Raw genomic sequence first — 24,634 nt, 5'->3', positions numbered from 1 at the left:
TGGGTAGTATAGACATTTTAAGAATATTTTTTTCTTCCAATCCATAAGCATGGAATGTTTTTCCATTTCTTTGTGTCATCTTTAATTTCTTTCATCAATGTTTTATAGTTTTAAAAGTACAGGTCTTTCACTAGACTATTTAGTTTTGATATAATATCAGAAAATTCAAGCTGTAGCTTGAATGATTATTTCTATAAATTTCTATACATTTGATTGTCTCCTTTGCTTTTTATTTAGATGCAGCTGAAAGAGAAAATAAGGAATCAATCCCATTTACAATTGCATCAAAAGCAATAAGACACCGAGGAATAAACCTAACCAAAAGGCTACTTCAAATATATATATATGTATATGCATATATGTATATGTGTGTGTGTATATATATATATAGAGAGAGAGAGAGATTACTTAGTTATAAAAAAAGAAATAAATCTTGCTATTGCAAAGACATGGATGGAGCTAGAGAGTATTTTTTTTTTTGAGCTAGAGAGTATTATGCTAAATGAAATAAGTCAGTCAGAGGCAGACAAATACCATATGATTTTACTCATATGTAGAATTTAAGAAACAAAACAAATGAGCAAAGGGGAAAAAAAGAGAGAGAGAGAGAGAGATGAAGAAACAATCTGAGCTATAGAGAGCAAAGTGATGGTTACCAGAGGGGAGGTGGGTGAGGGAGTGGATTAAGTAGGTGGTGAGGATTAAGGAGTGCACTTGTAATGAGCACTGATGTTGTAAGGAAGTATTGAATCACTGTATTGTATACTGAAATTAATATTACATTGTATATTAACTAACCAAACAAAAATTAGAAACACCTAACAAAATCTTGATTTTGCATTGATCTTTATATTTTACAAATTCTTTTACATAGTCTAATTTCAGTCTAAGAGGAGTACTGAGGTAGTCATAGCAGCTGATACTGAATTGAGCCCTTATCAAACAGCTTTTACTGTATTATCATATTGTGGTAAGCAGCTTTAATGATCTGTTCCTCCTGATATTTCCTGCCCTTATGTAACTCCTTCTCCTTGAGTATGGGTTGGCACTAGTGACTGGTGTCTAGAGAATGAAATATAGCAGAAGTGATGGGATGACACGTCTGAAATTGTTACAAAAAGGCTGTGCCTTCCATTTTGGAATCTCATGCTTTCAGCCCTGGCTCTGGAGAAAGCAAGCTGCAACATCTGGTAGAAGCAAGCCCTATTGATAATAGCCTTTTAGAGAGGTGCATGTGGCAATGAACTGAAGTCTCCAGGTAACAGCCACCTAGGATCTGAGGCTTGTCAATAGCTACATGAGTGAGTTTGAAGGCATATCTTCCTCTAGTTGAGTCTTGTGATGTTTGCAGTCCTGTTTGACACCTTGATTGCAGCTTTGTGAGAAACCTGAGCCAGTGGATCCAGCCAGTTTATTCCCAACCCACATAAACTGTGAGAGAAAAAGTCTGTTGTATTAATCCATTAGGTTTTGGGGAAATTTGTTATGCAGTAATAGATGACTAATACATATTTTAAATTCTCACAGTAGCCGTATGAGATAGTATTCTTATGCCAGCCCTGTCTAACAAATGAGGAAATGAAGGTTTAGAGAGGTGAAGAAATTTTTCCAAAAGTGAGTGGTTACTAAGTGGCAGAGCTCCTGGCTCATTGGACACTAGAACTTGTGCCCTAGGAGTAAGACAAGATGCAGTTTGACTTAACACAGTAATGATATAAAGGATGAATTCCAACAGCACACTTGATTTGAGAAACTTCCCTAAAAGGAGGCTAGGGAGGCAGGGCAGGTATTGTCCTATTGCACTGATGACAAATGGTGTCCCAGGAGGCTGGGACACTCACCCAGATCTTCTGACTCTAAGTATCTGCTCCATCCTTCTCATTCTTAGACTCATACTCATTTTTTAATTAAACAAACCATATGCTGCAAATACTACATATTTTAATATTATAATAGTAAAGTGTAGCTATCATAATAACAATTTTACAATCATTTAATTATTAATTAAATGCATACCAATGTTATATATGCCTGTGAAAGAGGCATTTAGTACAATTGAGGCAATGTGAGAGATTATCCAAAAGTCAGTGGGACCTGGTTGGCCATCTTTTGGTATGAAGGCATAAATTGCCATGGATATGCCGGAGAAAATTGCTCCATCTGTATCATGGGAACATTGCTTCTGCTTCCAAGCTGAAAAACTAATCAAGTCTTCTGAGGTTTGATACTTTTGTTTCCTTTAAAGTCATTTTTCATCCCTTCTTTTAAGGTGCTCCATTTACATGTAAGTGACCAAACCCTACGGTGAGTATATTTTGGTCTTCCAATGCCTTAGGCATAAATTAAGCTCTCAGATGGCCTTAGAAACAGGCTTTATCATGTCACAGAAGGAAGCAGGAGATTACATTCCTTTACGTTCAGAATCTTTGAAATAAAACATGCTAAAAATATGCTAGCCAATGAGTGTATCTTGTAAATTTATTTGCAAAATTGCTAATTACTAATTGAATATATTTAATACTTGATTGTTTTAAAAGCATCTGTGTAAGGAACTGAATTAGGTTCAGAGGGACAGAATGATCAAATGAAAACATAATAAAAAAGGAAATCATTCTTCTTTACCTGAATGTTTACTTAAATTGCACTGGACAATAGAGCAGGAGAGATTTATGGATTACTAAATGCCAAATTCTCATGCAGGTAACAAAGATTTCCTTGAGTATGAGAGTTCAACCTTAAAATTTGTACTATGTAATGAGGTTTTAAGATGTAAGCTAGTTAAGTAAGTAAACTATTCTTGTTCATTTACAGTAATACAGGAGAGAGTTAATTACAACATCACATTGTGTTGTCAGAGATTGTGGAGGGATAAATATTATAGAATTCATAGGGATGAGTTTTGGAATGTGGAGTCCTTTCCTGCAGGGTCCTCTTCCTCCATCTTCTTCAGATGAGGTGGGCTTTCAATTCTTATGCTTCTTGGACTCTGACCGAATCTTCTACATTTCTCAAGCCTATTTTCTCCCCAGTGATTTGCAAGCTTAGTACAAATTCCTACAATTATATTGTTGCTAATAAGGCAACCTATTGGCTTTTGTATATTTTATAGCTAGACACCTTATTGAATTTCCACACACTTTTAAATGACATTTATTTATTCACTTGTGTTTTCTTAGTTGATAATAATATCATCTCTAAGTAATAATATAGCTACTGCATGACTAGTATTATAAATTTACATCAATTCTTTTCTTTTCCTTCTTTCTATTGTATTGATTGGAACATTCAGAGGAGTGTTAAATAGTGGTGCTATTAGCAGGCATCCTTGTCTTACCTGTATAGTGTTTTACCAATAAGCATGATGTTGGCTATTGTTTGAGAAAGATGTTCTTAGTGTGAAAAACAGTTCCTTTCTATTTCTTGTTAACTTAAAAATTTATCTCTATTTTTAGTTTACTGGTTTACCAGTTTTTAAAAAATTATGACTCTGTATTGAATTTTGTAAACTTTTGGTATCCTTTGAGATGGCCATTGTCTCGTTGATGTGATATTCTTGCTCATTTTTATAAAGGCAGTTTGCCTCTCCCATAAAGAGGACTGTAGTAATAAAATACTTGCAACATCTATATGTTGGCAAATTGAACTTCAATAAAAAAAGAAAAAAATACCTGCAACATGACAGCAACATGTTTTCTTGTTTAAAGATGACATGTTTCTCATCAGGTCTGTAGTTCTTTGAGAGTAAGTTCCTTCACATATTTTTATGTTTCTTTAGCTGTGACAAAAACATTTAGTTTTGTGGTCTTGCTCACTCCCATAGATCTCCCACTATACAAAGTGTTGTTTGCTTGTGAGCAGCATCACTATCACGTGGGATTTTTGTGAGAAGTTTAAATTCTTGGCCTCATCCTACCATGATGATTAATAACTTTGAGGTGGGACCATGAACATAAGGTTTAACATGATTTCCAGGTGATTTGAGAGGCACCATGATAGAGTGTGCAGAAATCATGACTTTCCAGGTGCAGACCAATTGCAAATAGGAACACCAAAGTCACATACTGGGTTCAGTATCTTGTCCTGCATGTATAAAGAAGGTATTTGTGAGTGGATTCAGGGTATGGAGATTCAGTGGTTGGAGAAAATAGCAGGCATAGCATTGTCTGGGGCTTATATCTGATTTGAAGCAATGTTTAGTAATTTAAAGGGAAAAAAATCTTGCCAAAAGGGTTCAGCGCAGTGGAACATGGCCTGGACTCATCTCTCTTTATTTTCTCCAAGGCCAGGACCACATTCTTCACCTCAGTTTAGGTCAGGATTATTTACACAACACCCCACAGAAGAATAATAATGATAATTGTAATACTGCCTATCATTCTTCATGGCTTATGTTGTACTACCTTTTCTTTACTCCTCACAGTAGGTCTATAAGGCAGGAATTGTCATTCACATCTTAGACATGGCACAACTGAAATACAGAGCAATCAAAGAATTACTTTAGGTGATAAGGACAGTGAGGGGAGAACATCAGATTACAATCAACAGAAGCAAACTGCAGAATTAGAATAAGAACTCTACACAATATCAATAAAACAAAGGCCAAAAAACTAGTGATATTTTCTTAAAAGATTTTGTTTCTTTCATAATGATGCTTTTGCAGATACAAAAACTATTTCTGAAAGGTGACTAAACTGTGAGAGAAAAAACAAAATAGTACTCAGGAGTGGAGCTGGGATGGATGCAGAAAACAGTGTAATTTTGTCCTTTCTGGGCCATAGAAATTTTGTGGAGTGGCTCTTGGTAGCAGTTTACTAAATACAGTTGTGGTAAAGCTGGGAGCAGCAGCCCCAGGATTGAAGGTAAAGATGCAATGAATTATTAGGTCAGAGGCAGCATCTCCAGCTCAGAAATTGCTGTGTCTGATGTGAGAGCAGGGGTTTCCCCAGTAGAATCTCTTCTGAGAGGTTCTTCAAGCTGCCAAGTTTCAGCCAGCTTCTTGTCAAAAGTGTACAGCATAAAATCCCTTTGTAGGGTACTATGTTACTTAATTGAATACGCAGAGATATTAAGGAGAGGTTTTTGATAAGAGTTCTTCTATTTCAGCTGTCGCGCAGGTCCAATCATAAAAGGAGCAGTTATGGCAAAGGCAAAGTCTGTTTCAAGCATTACACACACACACACACACACACACACACACCTTTATGATTATTTAAAAAGCTCCTTCCAAAGACAGCTGGTAGTCTGCCCTTTCTCCCTTCTTGTGGGAAGTTCTGCATCAAGGGATCACATATGTTCATAGGAATTCTTGCCTTCCTTCCTCTTTCAGTGGTTCAAGTGATATGTTTATTTGCTGAAATGGGAGGGAGGAGAGATTAAAGGTGAAATGGCAAATTATCTACAACAGTTTGTAAACTCTTCAGTGGCTTAGAAACCTGGATGTATGAAATAAGTAAACGAAAACCTCAAAGGAGGCTGGAAAGTCTAATGAAATAAGTAAATGCAGATCTCAGAGTTGGAAGGCATTTGAAAGGTTGTCCAGTTTAATCCCCCATAGTTGAAGTCCAAATAAAAAGATGTCCTAAGATGGACACAGAGACATACTGCCCAGATCCCTCTTTCAAGAAAAATCTTGTAACCAGCTGCTGAGATTGGGTCAGGATAGCTTTCATCCCCCTTTGGATGTCCTTGGCTTCTAGAGAGTTGTCCCTCCCAAGACAGCACTCTTCCTGGGGCAGCTCACACTCAGTGCCTGGTGGAGGAAGGGGTTGGCCTAGGTTGGGACAACTCTGATGGATCATTTTAGCTCAGACTCCCCATGGAGTTGGCTGAGGCTGTTGTTGGGTCTATGCTGCAGCTCAGTTTCTCTGTCAGTCCAATCCTGATTCCTTCTCTTCCTTCAGTGTGGTTCCCAAGGGTATTCCCTAATCAACATCATGCACAATAAACCTCATCTAAGACTATGTTTTTCTTACAGCATAGAGAACCCAACCTGCGACATGTACCAAAACATACAGTACTTCCCAGAGCTGCAGAGTGCATACCTCACAGACATTCTGTTTGAGATAGGATTAGACAGTTCTTCCATGAAGTGCTGGAATCAGCTTTTCTGCACATTTTTTTAAACTAAATCTGTCCTCTTGAACCAACCAGAACAAGACTAAGCCCATCTACATTCTATTTCATTTATTTCCATTCTCTTGTCTTAAATTCTGTCTTGTAGTCTAAAAGGTAAGACAAAGTTTTAGCTGATTCATTATCATCTCCTCCTTTTTTTGGTAATTGTGAGACAAAATTGAAGGGAAAAGCAAATGATTCATAGGTCAACAGTTCAGGAAACATGAAGTAGTTCATGTTTCTTTTTAGGCGACTAACAGTTACAATTTGGCGCATAAGGGGTGCTTTTACAGGAGGAAGGGGCGTGGTGGGAGGATCCAGGGGAGAAACACAGACTTTTTCTAATAATATCTGCAATTATCATTTTCTTCTTCCACTGTAGCCTTAACTTATCATGTTCTTGTTTCGCTCTCTCCATGTCTATTGCTACCACTTTGGCTTAGACTCACACAATAACTGCCTCCTCCAGGCTTATTCCTTTCCACTCCATAGTGCAGTGGGAGTGAAGTAAAACTAATTATTTTGGCCAACAGTTTTAAATACCATAATAAAGCATTATCATGGCAAAAAAACAACAACAACAACAAAACAAACAACTGGAAACAACCGAAATGCACATCCATAGTAGAATGGATCATTAACTTGTGGTGCATTCATACAACACAATGCTGTATAACAACAGCAATGAGTGAACAAATTACTAGCATAACCATTCACATGAACGAATCTCATGAATATAACACTGAAACAGATCATAAAAGATATAATTCTGTATAATTCATACAGGTATAAAGCTCAAAACAGTCTGTGATATTGGAATGCAGGTAGTTACATTTAGGAAGAGTAAAGTCATGATGGATGGGCACAGGAAAGGAACCTGTGTAGTGGCAATGTTCCATTTCTTATCTTGTGGTGGTTAGTGATATGGGTATGTTCACTTTGATAAAAGTTGCCGAGTTTAACAATTATGATTTGTATACTTCCCTGTATGAACATTATTCTTAATACCTATATTTAAAAATCCTATGATAATTCCCTTGGGCCTATAAGGTGAAGTTCAAATTCATAGGATTCACTCAATGACCAGCACACTTCTAAAAACTTCTCTCTAGGTATTTTCTTTGTGTCTGTTCACTTCACTTAATCTGGATTTTTTGCCACTCTCTGAAAGGGATACATAAGAACGTATGTGCTGTTCTTGGCGCAGTTCCTGAAGCATACCAGACACTCATCATATGTTAGTTTTCCCCCACTAGTGCATCATATGTTAGTTTCCCTCCCACTAGTGCAGATTAATGGACCTATGATAACCCTGGATCTTATTTGGGTAGTACACCTGAACTTTTTGAGAGGTATTATCTGTAAATCTCATTATCCATTTGGTGGAGTTTGCTCCCCAAAGACACCCTGGCTTGTCTTCAATTCCCAATAATACAAATATTGATACAAATGTGACTTTCTTGGACAAGCTGTCCCAACAAAACTCATATTTTAATGTTTTAAGTTAGATTGTTCCCAAATCCCTTGGAAATATCACCACATGCCTATTATCTGATAAAGGGATAAAGAACAGCTGCAGCTATGGAAAGACATTTCATAGGGTCTGATTTTACTTTATTTGGGCACTGTAGGTAGATGGGGTCATTAGAAGGGTCTGGGAGTTTTAGAACTGCAAGCTTCTATTGTTTTTTTTTTTTTTTCAAAATATTATCTTCTTGCTATAAAAACGCTTTCCTTCTCATACCAGATTTCATAAAGACCCTACATCTGGTCTGTACCAATAACTAGAATCTTGAGATGCTCATTCCTCTTACAACTTGTAGTTTAAAATGATCCAGATGTAGAAGAATTAGGTTTTACAGCTTTTCTAAAGGATTTTGTCTTCCAAATCCTACAACTGTATGTATTGAGAACTGACCAACAGGAGAGTGCTCTAACAATGAACCTGTACAAGTTTTCCTCTGGCTGTGTTATTTTTCATTTGGCATATTTTAGGAGAATAAAACCATGAAATAAAAGCAATGAAATCTATTAGAATAAGGACCATAATGAATCAGGTAATCCATAGTGGGCAAGACAAAAAAGAAAGAGAGAGAGAGAGCACTAAAAGTGAAAAACAAGATTAGAATCAAATTGTATTAGAAATAGAATTCTCAAGGCTACCAATTTGTTGTGATCTAGGAGTATACCAAATTGACTAAATGATCTTTATAAATTCTGATTTTCAGTTTCTTAATCCACAAAATGTGGAAAGGGATACTAAATTATGAAAAGTAGATGGAATATTGATGAACATCTTTTCATTTCCAGGAAGATGGAGTTTGGTAAATTCACTCACCTCAATGAGTCAGGAAAGAGGGAATAAGGGAGTCATTAGCCACTCTAAAGAGCTGCTGCTCCATCTCCCCCTCTTCCCTGTTCATCCATCTGCTCCCTCCTTGCTCATAGAGCATACTTATCTTCAGTGTTTTCCTGACGTTAATGTTCATGTAATTTCATATGTACAAAAATGTGGGAGGTGGAGAAAAAAGGAGTGTACAGCCTGAGATGCCCCAAGATGGCCTTGATAGCATATGGTATGAACAATAAATCCACATTGGGTTGAAATTCACCTCTTGAACAGCCTCAAGCTTATTTTCTCATGTAAATAATCAGAAATGGAAGAAATATAAAGCTAATATTTAAAATATTGGCTTTAGATCTTTTACTTTTAAAGGGTGGCATAGAAAAGGTTCCAAGAAGGACCAAAGACACATGAAAAAATGATGTGTGTATAAAGGTGAGGACTAAGGAATCAGATGCTTGAGTAATGAGAAGATAATTCATCAGGTCAGGGCCTAAGGTTTTCTGTAAAGGGATCTGCTTTCAATCTGAAATCCTGGAATCTTGGTGGTGGTGGTGGTGTAATATGTTGATAGAGAGGACCTTCAGCCAGTTGGGAATGAGGTGCTGCTGGTGGTAATCTCACTGCGTTCTCCAATAATAATGTCATCAAATGCAGGGAATGGGAACATATTGTGGTGTCACCTGAGCTAGCAGTGTGTCCTAGATTTTGTTTCTTCCTAAATACTTATCTCTCAGAAATCCCGATTGGTTACTTACCTCAAAAGAAAAGATATTTATTTACATAATTGACGCTGACCAGGCATCAGTAAGAAGAGATGGGGAGCAAATATTTTGATAGGTACCAAAATGGCTAACAAGGTGACATCAGGGTGAGTATCAAGGGAGGTTGTGGTATATGTGTCAACATGTGCCCAAGGAAATGGTGTGTCTGGGAGGATACTGAGGAACACCTGGCTAGGAATATGCCCCAAGGAAGGTCACCACAGGCAGAAGAGAATATGAAAACTTGAGTTTACTGTTTGCTATGTTGTCCTGTGGAATTTTAAATTTGCCAGTTTAGTAGATATAAATGGTCAATTTGAATACTTTTTAATATAAAAATAACCTGTGAAGTTTTCATCCCTGGAAATCTTTATGGAAGGAATAATTACCACCTAAAGGAATATTTAGGCATGCATTCACCAATGCTCTGAGAACGATAGTTTTGGCTACATTATTTTTTGAGCTCCTTTCCAGCTCTTTAATGACAAGTCTCAATTTATACAGAGATCTGTAGCAATCCCTGGGCTTCAAAAGCCCATATCAGGTGATGATGACATAATAGTTAAATTCTATCAACAATGATGAGTCAGGATTTGAATGGGTTTCTCTGTATAGCTCTCTAGTGATGAAATATCTGGGCAGAAGTACTTCTCCCACCTCGAGGCAGCAAAATGGTTCATTGTGGAGGTGCGATGCAATTTCAGAGATAAGCAACACACTTTGCTTTAAACATGGTACAGAAATTGAACTGAGTCCCACTCGGGAGGCTTGCTTCATTTTCACAGTTCTGCAGTCTAGGGGCTAAAGTTCTGAAGGGAGGAGAAAGGCAGGCAGGCAGGCAGATTTTCTGCACTTGCCTAACTAATGTTTAGTGGGCCTCTAAAGCCTCCGCTCATTTATTTGTTGAAGACAGGGTCATCTCATTTAATTCGGCAGGACTACAAGTGCACCAGCAAGTGCAGAAAAGCTGGCTAATAATTTCCTCTCTGAATTTCAAGCATGTATTTCAAAGGTATTTCAAATATGCTCCCCATGGAAGAGGCTGCGCAGGGAACCAGACTCAGGTCCCTGCTTCCTGCCCGGTAAACGATAAAGTCAGGGAAGCCTCAGGTTCATAGGTCCATTGTGGGCGTTTAAGGTCACTCACACTATGTCTGAATGTGGAACCACAGAAAAACGTATGGCAGCGTAAGGTCAAGTTCAGAACAGGAGCATAAGCTATTGGGGCTTGGGGTAAAAGAAGAATGATAGAGAACCCTGAGGTATTTGGGAAAAACACCCCACCCCCAACTTCTTTGACCATCTATCATTCCCTCCTGGACTCCGAGAGAGATTTGGTGCAGGAGTCAGGGAAGGACAGTGAGGAAGGTTAGGAAGAAGCATCCTGGGATGCCGACACCCTCTGCCTCATCTTTCTAATTCAAGGACAAGCAGGGTTCAGTTGCATATAAGGTTCTATCCAAAACTGGACCCAGCCCCCCAAATAAAAATGCAAAAGTATGCATATTTTAACTATGCAAAACCATGCCTCATCATCCTGTGATAGGGAGCAGAACCCCCTTCCATTTGGCCTGGATGCCCTTTCGTCTCCATTACGCGGGGGGCCAGTCTCTCACCTTGCCCTGCCGGGTGGCGACACTAACGATACTAACTAAACTTCCCATTTCAACTCTCACTTTCCAGGTTTATTTTGTAATTTAAGAAAAACGAGTCAACCCCATCACCTACCCATCTGGGTATTTTCTTTATCGGGACTAAGCACCTCGTTACTTTCTGAGGGCTGGAGCAACCGCACAGTCCCTCCTAATCAAAGGTCTCTCAACCGGCGTGGCTTCGCGATCACCTGGTCCTCCAGCGGACCTCGCCGCGCGCCCATCTGCGCGTCATCGCCACCCAAGTCCCCCCCAGCACCCCTCCCACCTTCATCTTCGAGCCGCCTCAAATCCTTTGGCAAGGAGGCAGGACAGAATTCTTAAACGCAGTGTCGACACTCGGCTTCGCACGTGTGAAGGTCGCTAACCGAGAACCGCGTCCCCTCCCTAGAGGTCCAAGGGGAGGCACCGCGCCCACGCGACCCCCGCGCTCTCCCTCCCCACGCCCCAGCCCCGCCGCCTGCGCGCCCCGGAGCGCGCCAACCTCTCCAAGCCGGCGCTTGAGCCCCGGGCCCGGGGAGGGGGTGCGCAGGGAAGCCGCGGTGGTCCCCGGAAGCGTGCGCCCCTCACCTTGTGGACGGTGCGTGCAGCGGGCGCACTGGGTGACCCGGGGCGCCCCGCTGGCTCCCGAAGTCTCCCTCGGAACGCGCTCGCTTCTGTCCCGGAGCCGTATCACAGCCCGGCTTCTCGCGGCGCCGGGCTCTGGGGCCCGCTGAGCTCAGGGCGTGCTGGCCCCCGAGCGTCCTTTGCCCGCGCCGGTGCCCCCGGGCTGCGGCCAGCAGGAGCCTGGAGCGCGGCGGCCTGGGCGGCCCTGCGGCGCTGCGGGCGGCGGGCGCTGCGCTCCGCGAAGTCTGGGCGCCCCGACTGGAAGAGGAGGCGAGAGCGAGAGCTGGGAGGAGGAGGAGGAGGAGGAGCAGGAGCAGGAGCAGGAGCAGGAGCAGGAGCAGGAGCAGGAACCAGAGCAGGAGCAGGGGGCAGTCTGCTAAATCACCCGGCAGGTTGCAAGCGCCCAGGCAACACTGAACGGCGAGGGGGGGTGGTGGTGGGTGGGACGAAAAGGTGAGCCGGGGTGCAATGCAGGCCGTGGCTGTGGAGGAGAACTTGGGGGTCGGAGCTCCGAGGTGCTTCAGGTCTTGGTTAGGCTGTAAAAGAAAAATTCTGGAGCTCGCAGCGCCCTCAGGGCTCCCGGTTGCAAACACTAGAGGGCGGCGCTGTCCATGCTATAAGCCTGGCCTATGGGTTTGGTGGCGTGGACCAGGGCCCCCGCTTCCAGAGCCCGTTGTTGGGGGCGGCCCAGGAGGAGAAGGGTCCAGATACTGCAAGGAAAGGCAGGTCCCATGCCGCTCTTCTGTGGCCAGGCTTGGCTGGGGGGAGAGAGGGAATACGGTAGTTGGCAGATTTGGACTTGGCGTCTCTGTGGCTCCTCCAGGCAAACCCTACGGAAGTGAATTATTCATCTTGCCTTGGAAAAATTACAGTCAACATCCACAGGGTGCTTTAGGGAGAGGGATGGGAAGAAGAGGGTGAGGAAGAAGTAGAGGAACATTGGGGTAGGGTAAAGTGGAAGGGGGCAGAGAGGTGGAGAAAGCAGAGGAGAAAAGGGGAAGTGTTGGAGGTGAGATTTCAGGTTGACAAGTCTCTGGGCCCTTTGCAGTGTTCCAGGAGTATCCACCTGCTGCAAGGCCAGAAGAGTTGACTTGGGAGGGACTTTATAGGATTCTGGCACTGCGGAAAGAAGCTTCCTGGGGGCTAGTAGGTTACTGTCCGGAGGGGAACTTGGGTAGCTCTGAAACCTTGAAGCTTTATGTAGATTGATTCCCTGATATTTTGGGAGAAACACAATCAGATTGTTTGAACTACCACCCTGGCAGATGGGAGAGGTGGGGACTTACAAAAATAGAATAGCAAATCCTATGCAGACTACATGATCTGTAAATAGCCTGATACAAGTTGAAAGGACTTTGGAACCTCTAGACAACCTACATAGTTCTCCAAAATACCTGTCTCACACTTCCCTTTCTAGTGTGTGATTTTACTGCTGAATTGAAAAGGCTTTATTTGATTTGATTTAATTTTTTGGTAGCTTGGCTGTTCGAAAACAAATGAAATCCGTCTTCTTCAATTCAGAAAGCAAGCATGCATGCCCTTCTTCCTGCCTTCTGAAGTGCCTCTCAGTATCAGCAAGGGCTGGGTGGTGGTGTGAAGGGGAATTTCACTGAAGAAGAGAAAGGAAGGTTGGTAAACTCTAGTCTCGAATTGTGATTTGCTTCTGTTAATCCTAATACACCAAGAGAAAAGGCTTCAGTGGACTAAAGCCAAACAGGAGGATGGGATGGAAGGGTATTTTCCTACCAAAGAAAGATAGGACTTCCAAGACATCAGTTTGAAATATGTTTGATGATAGAGCTCTTATGTAAAAACAAATAGAACAAGAATATTTCCCGATTTTAAAAAAGAACCTCATAGGATCAAGGTTTTTTTTAGATAGCCCAGGGGTAAATGAGGATATGGTCCTATTCTGGCAACTCCAGAATCTTTTCAAAAGATGAATAAAATTTGACTTCATTTTGGTCCTTTTAAAAGGAAATTAGCTTAATTGTTCTTTGATTATTACAGCGTTAGCAACTATGGAAACATATCTTATATATTTGGAAACATATCTTATATAAGGTATCCTGAACATAACTTAGCATACATCATACCTTAGCATGAGGTTCATGATTATTCTCAAACAATTAATTTCTAGAATATACTTTACCAGTTTTAATAAAAGTCAACATCTGCTTAACTAGGAGCTGATAATTCAATTTGTAGATTTTTTTTTTTTTTGTCAATTTGTAGATTGCCCATTTGATTTTCCATGGGATTCTAGGAGCACTTTAAGATTGTAGGTATATGTAAATTACATGCTGATTTCATAATGGCGAATTCCTTGTCAGTTAAAAAACTATCTATAAAGATATTGACTGAAGACTTGGGCACATAGTGTAACAAATTTATCAATTTGTGGTGAGAACTCAGAAGTCATATGAAGGAATTAATTGATAAAGCTCATTCATTCATTCAAAATGTTGATAAACACCTACCCTTTACCAGGCATGAGCCAGCTTCTAGGAATACAATAAAGAAAACAGTTTCTTCTTTGATGCACCATAGAATCTAATGGGAAAGCTGATTCACAAAGTAACAAACCCAATCTTAAATAATAGTTGGGAGAAGAGGGAACGACACTGTTTTGTGGAAACACAAAGGAGGGCAGTCTAATCCAGCCTTGAGATCAGGGAATACCAGCTGGAGGTATGGGTGATGGTTATGTGTGTATAGGAAGGGGTGGTTGGTAGTGGTGGGGAGTAGGAAAAATGATGAACAATAGCTTGTATCCATCCCCAAAACACATCCTAATCTCATTTGTTAGCTCTCTGCTTGGATGTTGGAAATTTACTTTATATGAGAAAGCAAGCATACATATGTTGCATTTTCCTCATACTAGTCAGACTAGAAGATTCTTATGGTTAGGACTATATATGATCTTTTTAATGTCACCAGTATGGAGAAAAATCAATATTCTAGTAGACATTTGCCTGTAGTTTCCTACCTCCACTGCGGAAGTAGAAATAAAATGGGAAAGGAAGGAAATGTGGTGGGGGAGGAGCTCATGCTTACTGAGCTTACACAATCCTAGGTTCTCTGTGTCTGGTATCCTACCAAACAATCCCAACAACCCTATGACATACTTCTTATTTCTTTTACTGTTGCTGTTTTTGTTTTGTTTTGTTTTGCTTTTAGAGAGAGAGCACTTGGGTGGGGAGGGGAGCAGAGGGAGGGCAGAGAGAAAGAAAGAGAATCTTAAGCAGATGTGGGCTCCATCTCACAACCCTGATATCATGACCTGCTATAATCAAGAGTCAAGTGCTTAACTGATTGAGCCACCCAGGTGCCTCTTTACTCTTGCTTTTTTTTTTTTTTTTTTAAGATTTTATTTATTTATTCATGAGAAACACACACACACACACACACACACACACACACACACACACACACAGAGGTAGAGACACAGGCAGAGGGAGAAGCAGGCCCCACACAGGGAGCCTGATGTGGGACTCAATTCCGGGTCTCCAGGATCATACCCTGGGCTGAAGGCGGCGCTAAACCACTGGGCCACCGGGGCTGCCCTACTGTTGCTTTTAAAGACTGAACTTCAAATTGCATTCCATGTTTTTGGTGTGATGAAGGCCAGAGGGAGAGGATGAAATGTCTATAGGTAACTTTCTACACTAATCAGCTGTTAGTAAGTTATGTTATGGGATCAAAGCATAACTTCAAAGACATACAGCAAAGGTGTTTATCTTGCCCACAGTAAACATTAGCTGTGATTGGCTGCAGCAGGTCCACTCCCATGTTCATTAGGGGACCTAGTCTAGGCTGATGGGGTCAGACCAATCCTTAGAGGGAAGAGTAATGATAGAATATCACTATGGCTCTTAAAGCTTTTACTTCATTATAGGATAAATCACTCTTATTCATATTCCCTTTGCTAAAGTAAGTCATATGGCTGAATGTACTTCCTCCAAGGAGGGATTCCAGTAGGGGCTCTATAGAGATGTGCCTGGTGGTGACAAAATATTAAGAAAAAAATTATCAATTGATGACATTCTCCATCGATGCTTTTGAATGAAGGCATTTTCTCTTTAAAATATTTACTTGTCGTTATCAACAATAGTCAAACTATGGAAAGAGTCCAAATGTCCATTGACTGATGAATGAATAAAGATGTGATATGATGTGATGTGTGTGTGTATATGTATATATATATACATATACACACATAATGAAATATTAATCATCAAAAGAAGTGAAATCTTGTGATTTGCAATGATGTGGGATGGAGTTAGAGAGTATTATGCTAAGTGAAATAAGTCAGTCAAAGACAAATACATATGATATCACTCCTTTGTGGAATTCAAGGAAAAAAAAAAAACAGATGAACATATGGGAAGGGGGAAAAAGAAAAAAGAGAGAAGGAAACAAACCATAAGAGACCCTTGAGGACAGGGAACAAACTGAGGTTGATGGAGGGAGATGGGTGGGGATGGGTTAGATGGGTGATGGGTATTAGGGAGGGCACTTGTTGTGATGAACACTGGGTGCTGTATGTAAGTGAAGAATCACTGAAATCTGCTCCCGAAGCCAATACTGCACTGTATGTTAACTCACTAGAATTTAAATAAAAAATTTGAAAAGAAAAAGAAACCCATTCACTCTATTGGCTAATGGTATTCACCAACCTCAGGATATAAGGAACAAAATAATGAATCTAGGTTGCTTAGCTTAATTGATGAGAATATGTCATCAAGGTCCAACTTCATAGGTACAGTTGGCCTTGCACTAAGAAAAAGCTCTATTCTCTGGGCAAACACTGGCTATTTCTCCATGCTCTATTTCCATAAAGAAATCTGTAAGGCAGACTAGGTGGATTAGGAGAACCCTATCATGGAACCAAACCTCAGGCTCTAGTGGTAATGGCAGTGGCTAGTGATCAACGTGCTTCTTCACTGAAAATAATCATGAGAAGCAGTTCACTCAGTAAAGAGTAGAAATAGTTAACATTTCCAAGAAACATTTCCAAGAAATATTTCTTAAACAACTCCAGCTTGGGAGTTTGAAAGACATATGTCTTGTCCCTCCCTCAAGGAACTCCAAAGTCAAGGTAAGAGAAAGCACTTAAATAGATTACTACATGAAAGAGCTAAAGGAGCAGAGAAGCCTCTGTGAAGGAATTGGGGCTAAGCCGAATTGGAAAGACGTGTAGGCTCGCCCTATGTATGGCTGATTTTTCTGTCTGAGTAAAAAAAAAGAAACGTGTGTATGGCTATTTCCAAAGCCACACATCTGGCCAGAGGCAGGGTCTGTATTAATTAGATCCTGGATCTCCTGACTCCAGAGTTGGTACTTTTATCATTAGCATCCTCCTTAAAGATTGACACAAAGCCTGATGTGATAGGAAACAGAAAATCAGTGAACTTGTATTAAGGAGTATACTAAAACTGGAAGTAAAAGCACCATGGAGACATAATTATTTTTCTCTGAGTCTGAGGGGAAAAGAATGCATGTCTGAGGGTCCCAAATCTACTTCAGTTCCAGCAAATTCTTGAATTCACAGGTGACTGGGTTAGCATGGGAATTCCATGTGTGCCATGTGTCTATACAGAGATAATTGGCCACAATCCTTTCAGAAAGAGTTGGTATTTAAAAAGGTTTTTATTTTTTTATTTTTATTTTTTATTTAAAAAATTTTTAATTGGAGTTCAATTTGCCAACACATAGCATAACACCCAGTGCTCATCCCGCCAAGTGCCCCCCTCATTGCCCATCACCCAGTCACCCCAACCCCCTGCCCACTTCCCCTTCCACTACCCCTTGTTCGTTTCCCAGAGTTAGGTGTCTGATGTTTTGTCACTGATATTTTCACTCATTTTCTCTCCTTTCCCTTTATTCCCTTTTACTAATTTTCATATTCCCCAAATGAATGAGACCATATAATGTTTGTCCTTTTCAGATTGACTTATTTCACTCAGCACAATACCCTCCAGGTCCTTCCACATCGAAACAAATAGTGGCTATTGGTCTTTTCTAATGGCTTAGTAATATTCCATTGTATACATATACCACACCTTCTTTATCCATTCATCTTTCAATGGATACCGAGGCTCCTTCCACAGTTTGGCTATTGTGGACATTGCTGCTATAAAATCGGGGTGCAGGTTAAAAAGGTTTTTAAAGTTAATTACATCAGGCTCTGGAAATTATTATCACCAAGTACTTCCCAAAGTGAGTCCTTGGAAGGAAAGTAGATAGAGTTTCTTCACAAGAGCCTGTCTTGAAATTTCAGGCCTAGGAACTTCAAACATCATAATGACAGCACCAATTGTGGAATATTCTGCTATTTTACCTTTCTCTCAGTGGATTTTCAACTCTTTCCCTTATCCTTACATTATAAGGGTCCCTGATGTTACAGCTTCAATGGCTCCTTATTTGGAAGATGGTTCGAGCCTTCCCTTCATGGTCATTTTGTTCTCCATGGCTGTGTTGAATGGTGAAGGAAAGACTGTGCCTCCCGCAGCACTGTTGGGGAGTCATTGGGGAGATAAGGGATGCAGAGCTGACTACCTCCAAGCACTGGATTTTGTCTTTATCATAGCTTCATCAGACTCTACTTCATATCCCAGGCTCTAGAGGCACAATGCAAGGCTTGATTTTTACCTCTCCATATTCTTTTCTTACCCAAAACAGGCCTATTCAGAGATTTGAGTTATTCACAGAAATGATTTTTTCCTATTAACCCTATAGGTGAAGATCTATAGCATTTCAGGAAGGAGGCAGTATTTAGGATGGCTTGGAAGGAATGATGAGTATGGACAAATTTTGAGGAAGTCCTAGTCTGAGCAGAGAGGCAATTTATGATAGCTAATTTGTGAAATTAGTTTGAATAATAGGATAAAGTGCTCAGCAAATAAAATATTTCAGTGTGACTGGCCCTGGGGTGTGTGTTTAGGAGTCAGGGCTGAGGTAAGACGATTGAAATTTACCTTGAAAGGAAGAGCAACCCTGCCGGGCACTATAAAATGTATGAAGGATCTTAGTCTGGATTGGATCACAGCAGGTCAAGACTGCAAGCAAGGAAAATCAGAGCTATTTTAGTAAATATGTGTTAAGTTATATGAATCAGAAATAAGAGGTTATGGATAATATAGAAAAAGGGAAGTATTTGAGACAGACTTAAAAAGGCATGATCAATAGGATTTGATGACTAACTCGAGAGGAGGGTCAGGAAGGAAAAGGAATGTTGGAATTTCACCTGTTTCTAGGCTGGGAGACAAAAAAAGTGCAAAGGTAAAAAGAAAGTAAATAGAAGAACCTAGAAGGCCATTTTGAATACAAGTATCAGGAGGTCTGTGGCAGACCTCTTGAGCAGACAACTAATTATGTGGCCTCCCCACGTCTGTGTTCTGCTTTTGTGTACACTGTCTAATTGTTGGACCAGACAGTGGCAGGTTTCTTGTTGTTTATCAGAAAATTTCTATATGCTGATTTCAATCCAACACTCTGATGAACTTAAAATCATTTAACTGGTAAGAAAAAGGTAGGTGAGGGATAGGTAGGTTTGAGGGGAAGAGAAGAAAATATGAGAGAAGGGGATTTCACTTATTAACTCTATTCCTTCTGATATGTTTCCCTGGCACAGCAAGTTTCTAAACCTGGTGATGCATCAGAATCATCTGGGGAATGTAAACACAAAAGCAACAAAACCCAGAACCTGCCCTAGATCTACTGAATCATAATCTCTGAGGCTATGGCCCCCAGTAGCCTAGGAATCTGTGTTTTCCAAAGACTTCCCCAAAGGATTCCTTAATGTGTTAAAAAGAGAACCAAAATGTTGCTGAAGACTCAGATACAACGTATTTTCAAAACAGTAGTTTTGTCTTAGAATAGATTTTCTCTAACTGTTCATATTATGCAGCCCTTTTTTTTACCTTGCCAGATGTTTAATGGTTGTCTTTGACTGCTCAGGCTGCCATAACAAAATAACACGGACTGGGTAGCTTAAAAAAAAGCTTCTGCACAGCAAAAGAAACAGTCAACAAAACTAAAAGACAACATACAGAGTGGGAGAAGATATTTGCAAATAACATATCAGATAAGGAAGTTGTATCCAAGATCTATAAAGAACTTATCAAACTCAGCACCCAAGAAAGAAACAATCCAATTATGAAATGGCCAGAAGACATGAACAGAAATTTCTCCAAAGAAGACATACACATGGCCAACAAGCACATAAAAAAATGCTCCACATCACTTGGCATCAGGGAAATACAAATCAAAACCACAATGAGATACCACCTCACACCAGTGAGAATGGGGAAAATTAACAAGACAGGAAACAACAAATGTTGGAGAGGATGTGGAGAAAGGGGAACCCTCTTGCACTACTGATGGGAATGCAAACTGGTGCAGCCACTCTGGAAAACAGTGTGGAGGTTCCTCAAGAAGTTAAAAATAGAGCTACCCTACGACCCAGCAATTGCACTGCTGGGGATTTACCCCAAAGATACTGACTGATGTAGTGAAAGCCTAGGGCACCTGCACCCCGATGTTCATAGCAGCAATGTCCACAATAGCTAAACTGTGGAAGGAACCACGATGGCCTTCAACAGATGAATGGATAAAGAAGATGTGGCATATAGATACAATGGAATATTAGCCAGCCATCAGAAAGGATGAATACCCACCATTTGCTTTGACATGGATGGAAGTGAAGGGTATTATGCTGAGTGAAATAAGTCAGTCGGAGAAGGACAATCATCATATGGTTTCACTCATACTTGGAATATAAGAAACACTGAAAGGTATTATAGGGGAAAGGAGAGAAACTGAGTGGGAAAAACTAGAGAGGGAGACAAACCATGAAAGACTCCTAACTCCAGGAAACAAACAAAGGGTTGCGGAAGGGGAGGTGGAGGTGGATGGGGGGATGGGGTAACTGGGTGGTGGGCACTGAGGAGGGCACTTGATGGGATGAGCACTGGGTGTTATACTATATGTTGGCAAATTGAATTTAAATAAAAAAATGTAAAAAAAAAAAAAAAGAAATGTATTTTCTCATGGTTCTGGAGACTGTAAAGTCCAAGATCAAGGATGTTCTATCCTGGTTCGGTTTCTGGTAAGACTTTCTTTCTGGTTGCAGATGACTGTGTTTTTCTGTCCTCACATAATGGAGAAAGAGAAAGACAGAGACAGACAGAGATGGTTGCAGGGAGGAAGGGAGAGAGGAAGAGAGACAGAGGGAGATAGATGTGGTGTTTCTTTCATTTTATAATGACACTAGTCCTAGTGGATCAAGGCTCCACCCTTATGGTTTCATTAAGCCTATTACCTCCTTAAAAGCTCTGTCTCTAATACAGTCACATGAGGGGTTAAGGTTTCAATGAATGAATTTTAGAGGGACACAGTTCAATCCATTGCAGTGGTCTACAAAGCCAATCTCACTATCTCAAGTGAGACTATCAACAATAACACATACATACACAGAGTGTCATTCTAACTTGCCTTCATTACAGTTATTAACACTTTACCTACTTTCTCACCACTGTTTTAAAATCTGCCAAGTGGAAACTTTAAAAAATCTGTGATATCAAGAAACAAAATTATTTTTAAAGCATCAAAGTGATATATCTGGTTGTTTGGTAGGACATATCAGAGTAACCCTAGCAGTCTAGAATAGTTGGGTTAGTCCAACTCTTGATTCTTGGACCACTTGCATGGGATTATAGACTTTGACGATTTATTTAAGGATTAATCATTCTGTAATTCAGGTAAAAACAGTTTATTAGCATATAATGATAACCATAATATACATGTACCAGGATTGTGGCAGAACCAAGATACAAATCCAAGTTGTCTGAGAGAAATTTGTGTTTTTTCCCAATCCAGCTTGACTTCCTATTTCCTGCCATTGTTCTAATACAGTATTGTTATATTTCCTGGAATATTGTAACAAAGTATCAGAAAGTAAATGGCTTAAAAGAACAGAAATTTAAAAAATAAATAAATAAAAGAACAGAAATTTATTCTCTCACAGGTTTTGATGATGGAAGTTCAAAATCCAGATTTGGGCAGGGTGATGCTCCATCTGAGACTCTGGTAGAGTCCTTTCTTGCCTCTTCCAGCTTCTGGTGGCGGCCAGCAATCCTTGACATTCATTGGCTTCCAGCTGTATCAGCACGATCTCTGCCTCCTTTGTCACACAGTGTTCTTGCTGTGTCTCTGTCCTCACATGGCATTTTTCTTTTCCTATAAGGAGACCCGTCATATTGGATTAGGGCCCAGTCTAGTGATCTCATCTTGACTGAATTACATCTGCAAAGATCCTATTTCTGAATGAGGTCATATATACTGGGTACAAGGAATTAGGACTTTAACATATCTTTCTAGGGACACGATTCAACTCACAATATCTGGTAGCCCAGTAAGAGCTCCTGGATTTCTGTACCAGACAATCACCTTTGTCTCTACATTAATACAGTATGCTATCTCACTGAGGAGATTGTTCTATAATTTAGAGAACATTACTAATTTAAACAAATCTTTAAGCCAAAAAGATAATGTCTAGTTAATTTGTTTGATAGCTTTGCATTCTTTTTAGGAGCAGAAAATATTATTTTATGGAGGAAAAAAAATCATAATCGGAACTCTGAAATGCTTGAATTCAGAAGGATTTTCATGTATCCACGGGAACACAAACTCTGAAGTTTGTGGAGTTAAAAATTTTTTTCTCAGTATAACCATGGACATTGATCTTGATGGTACCACCGATAGGAGATTTCTTCCTTATTTTTTTAAGCTTTTATCAAGTCTCTGCAGTGTGCCAGGATTTCAACAGAACAAATAAAATGCTGTCTACCTTCAGATGACACTCACCCCTGCTTTTCCTCCAGAGGGAAGCACCAACAGAAACTATCTTTGCCCTGGGCAAGACATAATTTAAAAAATGTACTGAACCAAATAGGAGAGTGGTAAAAAGAGAGAAAGAGAGAAGGCGGGAGGAAGATAAGCTCTAACAAATAGTAATATTCCTCTTGCATTCATGTTAGGATAATTTATTTTGTTGCTTAGAGAGACACTGAGAGTATATTTCTTTTGTTTCATTGTTTTTCAATACTCATTTTACCTTTGAATCCATTTTTGCTTTCCAAAACCTTTTTAAAGCCAGGACTAATGGTCTCTCTCTGAGACCGGCTTCATGAACTGGCAGATCAAATTTGCAATCTGGAGCTGACAGTTTAGAGACAAAATTCTAAACTGTCATCTTGCAGCCAAGATGACTGCACAGATGTGGGTATAATGGCTGTTCACTAAATTCTCCAAGATTACACCGTGTTTCAGGATCACATTGTCAAAAGTTCAGAAAAATTATAGTGCACTCTCAGGGTGATGTGACACAGTCTATTGGACATAAATATTTTGTATCTTATTTTGATTAAGGCTTATAGAAAGAACTATACAAATCGATGCAAAAAATTCAAAATTGCTTAGCAAGCTTAGGAGGGTTTCCGTCTTTGTATTTGGCTAGGCATTGCCAGTGCATTCGTAAATAGTCACTTAGCCATGTATTTGAAGAGATTTTAATGCGGATGGTGGATGAGTCACAAATCTGACTTTTGGTGCTCCTAGCTGCATTCCAATGCTGACCCACTATCAGGTAATGATGGAGAGAAAGAAGGCAACATTTAAGAACTTCTCAATTGGCAAGGATAATATATCATTTTTTTAAAAAACATTTTATTCATGAGAGACACACAGAGAGAGGCAGAGACCTAGGCAGAGGGGGAAGCAGGCTCCTTGCAGGGAGCCTGATGTGGGACTCTATCCCAGAATCCTGGGATCATGACCTGAGCCAAAGGCAGATGCTCAACCACTGAGCCAGGTGCCTGGGATAATACATGATATGCTACATAAGGCTCTTCATTGGTTTGTCTGATTCTGTAGAGATTCAAACAGAAGAGTTTTTCCTAACAAGAAGAGTTGGCCTCATTTTCACCCTGCCATTGCTGCCTGTGCTAGTGAGCATGAAAGAGGCTTGCTAGTTTAACCACTAATTTACTCCATTTTGCTTATTAACTGTCCTCGGTTGAACTTGTGCAGTATTGTACAGGTCCTGAGCTGACTCCATGATTTAGTTTTAGGCATTGCTCTATAAATTGTACAAAAACAGTGTTTACAATCAGCATCCACTGTTTTCTATGAATTCTTGTCACCTACAGGACAAAGTCCAAATGTCTTAGCATTGGTTTCAAGGCCCTCCCCAAATATATCTCTTCTCCTGTGCCTAAAGCCTCAGCCAAACCTGTTCATTGTTGTTCAGACAGGTTTGAGCCTTCTTTCCACCATCCCTTTGTGCATGCTGTTTATTATGCTTGAAATAAGTACAAGTAATTTAAGTTCCATCCATTTTTCAAGTTGCCTTGTGATGATTTCACCCAGGGGATTTATTTGAAAAAAGGCAAAGCAGATTTTAATCAAGAGAAGGAAAAAAGCAGATGCTTTTTCCTTCCCTTGAGAAGAGTCAAAGACCAGCATTCAAGTTTTTTGATTTAAGAGGAATCAGGGATTATGAGATAACGTTGTATTGGTCAGCAAGACCCAGCTGGAAGAGTGTTCTGATTTAGTGAACTTGCTGTTAGTGCAGCCATTAGCAGCTAGACTTCCTGACAATAACAGATCCTCCCCCCCTCCCAGGGCAGCATTTCTGCTATAACTGCTTTAAGGTAAACACTTGAGCATTAGTAGCAGCTGGTTTTACTCTGGAAGGTAGAAATCAAGGAAGCAGGGACAGTTTTCATGGTTATAGTCTGGGGACTGCTGTGGTGGCCTTATATCTATTCTAAAGAGTATGATACTACCCTAGCTATCCCATAGACAGATAATTCTAAAGCGTGAGGACTTCTAACTTGTACTTTTGGCCAACATTCTCAACTTGAAGGCTGATTTGAAATAATGTCTCTATTAGGAAGCTGCACTTTCAATCTTGTCATTGCCAACAGATCCACCTTCCATCTTAAATTCTGTTAAGACTGCAGTTTTATAGACACCTCTCATTACTGCTCTGGTTGAAAGTGTGGAAGCAGTGGTTGCTTTCGTAGCTTGGAAGTTTCAAACTGTGGGTCTTTCATTCAACTTAGATTGCAGACCTCGGGCAGAGAACA

At 40.3% G+C, this 24,634-nt stretch overlaps 1 protein-coding gene across 5 annotated transcripts in view; it reads right to left on the bottom strand.

Annotated features, from left to right (window-relative positions):
• HTR1E (5-hydroxytryptamine receptor 1E) overlaps window positions 1-22,734 on the bottom strand; it is a 94,344-nt gene extending 71,610 nt beyond the window's left edge. The window contains exons 1-3 of one of the 5 annotated variants that reach the window (XR_005367993.1): window positions 22,600-22,734; window positions 21,509-21,722; window positions 18,524-18,541 (exon numbers count right to left, since the gene is read on the bottom strand). The gene's annotated coding sequence lies outside the window, so the exon portion shown is untranslated. The other 4 variants (XR_005367992.1, XM_038554661.1, XM_038554663.1 and 1 more) reach the window with 4 other exon arrangements.
• Between the last annotated feature and the right edge of the window lie 1,900 nt (window positions 22,735-24,634).

This window comes from Canis lupus, chromosome 12 (assembly GCF_011100685.1).
Source record: "Canis lupus familiaris isolate Mischka breed German Shepherd chromosome 12, alternate assembly UU_Cfam_GSD_1.0, whole genome shotgun sequence".
Taxonomy (NCBI): domain Eukaryota; kingdom Metazoa; phylum Chordata; class Mammalia; order Carnivora; family Canidae; genus Canis; species Canis lupus.
This window is presented reverse-complemented; position numbering and strand designations above follow the sequence as displayed.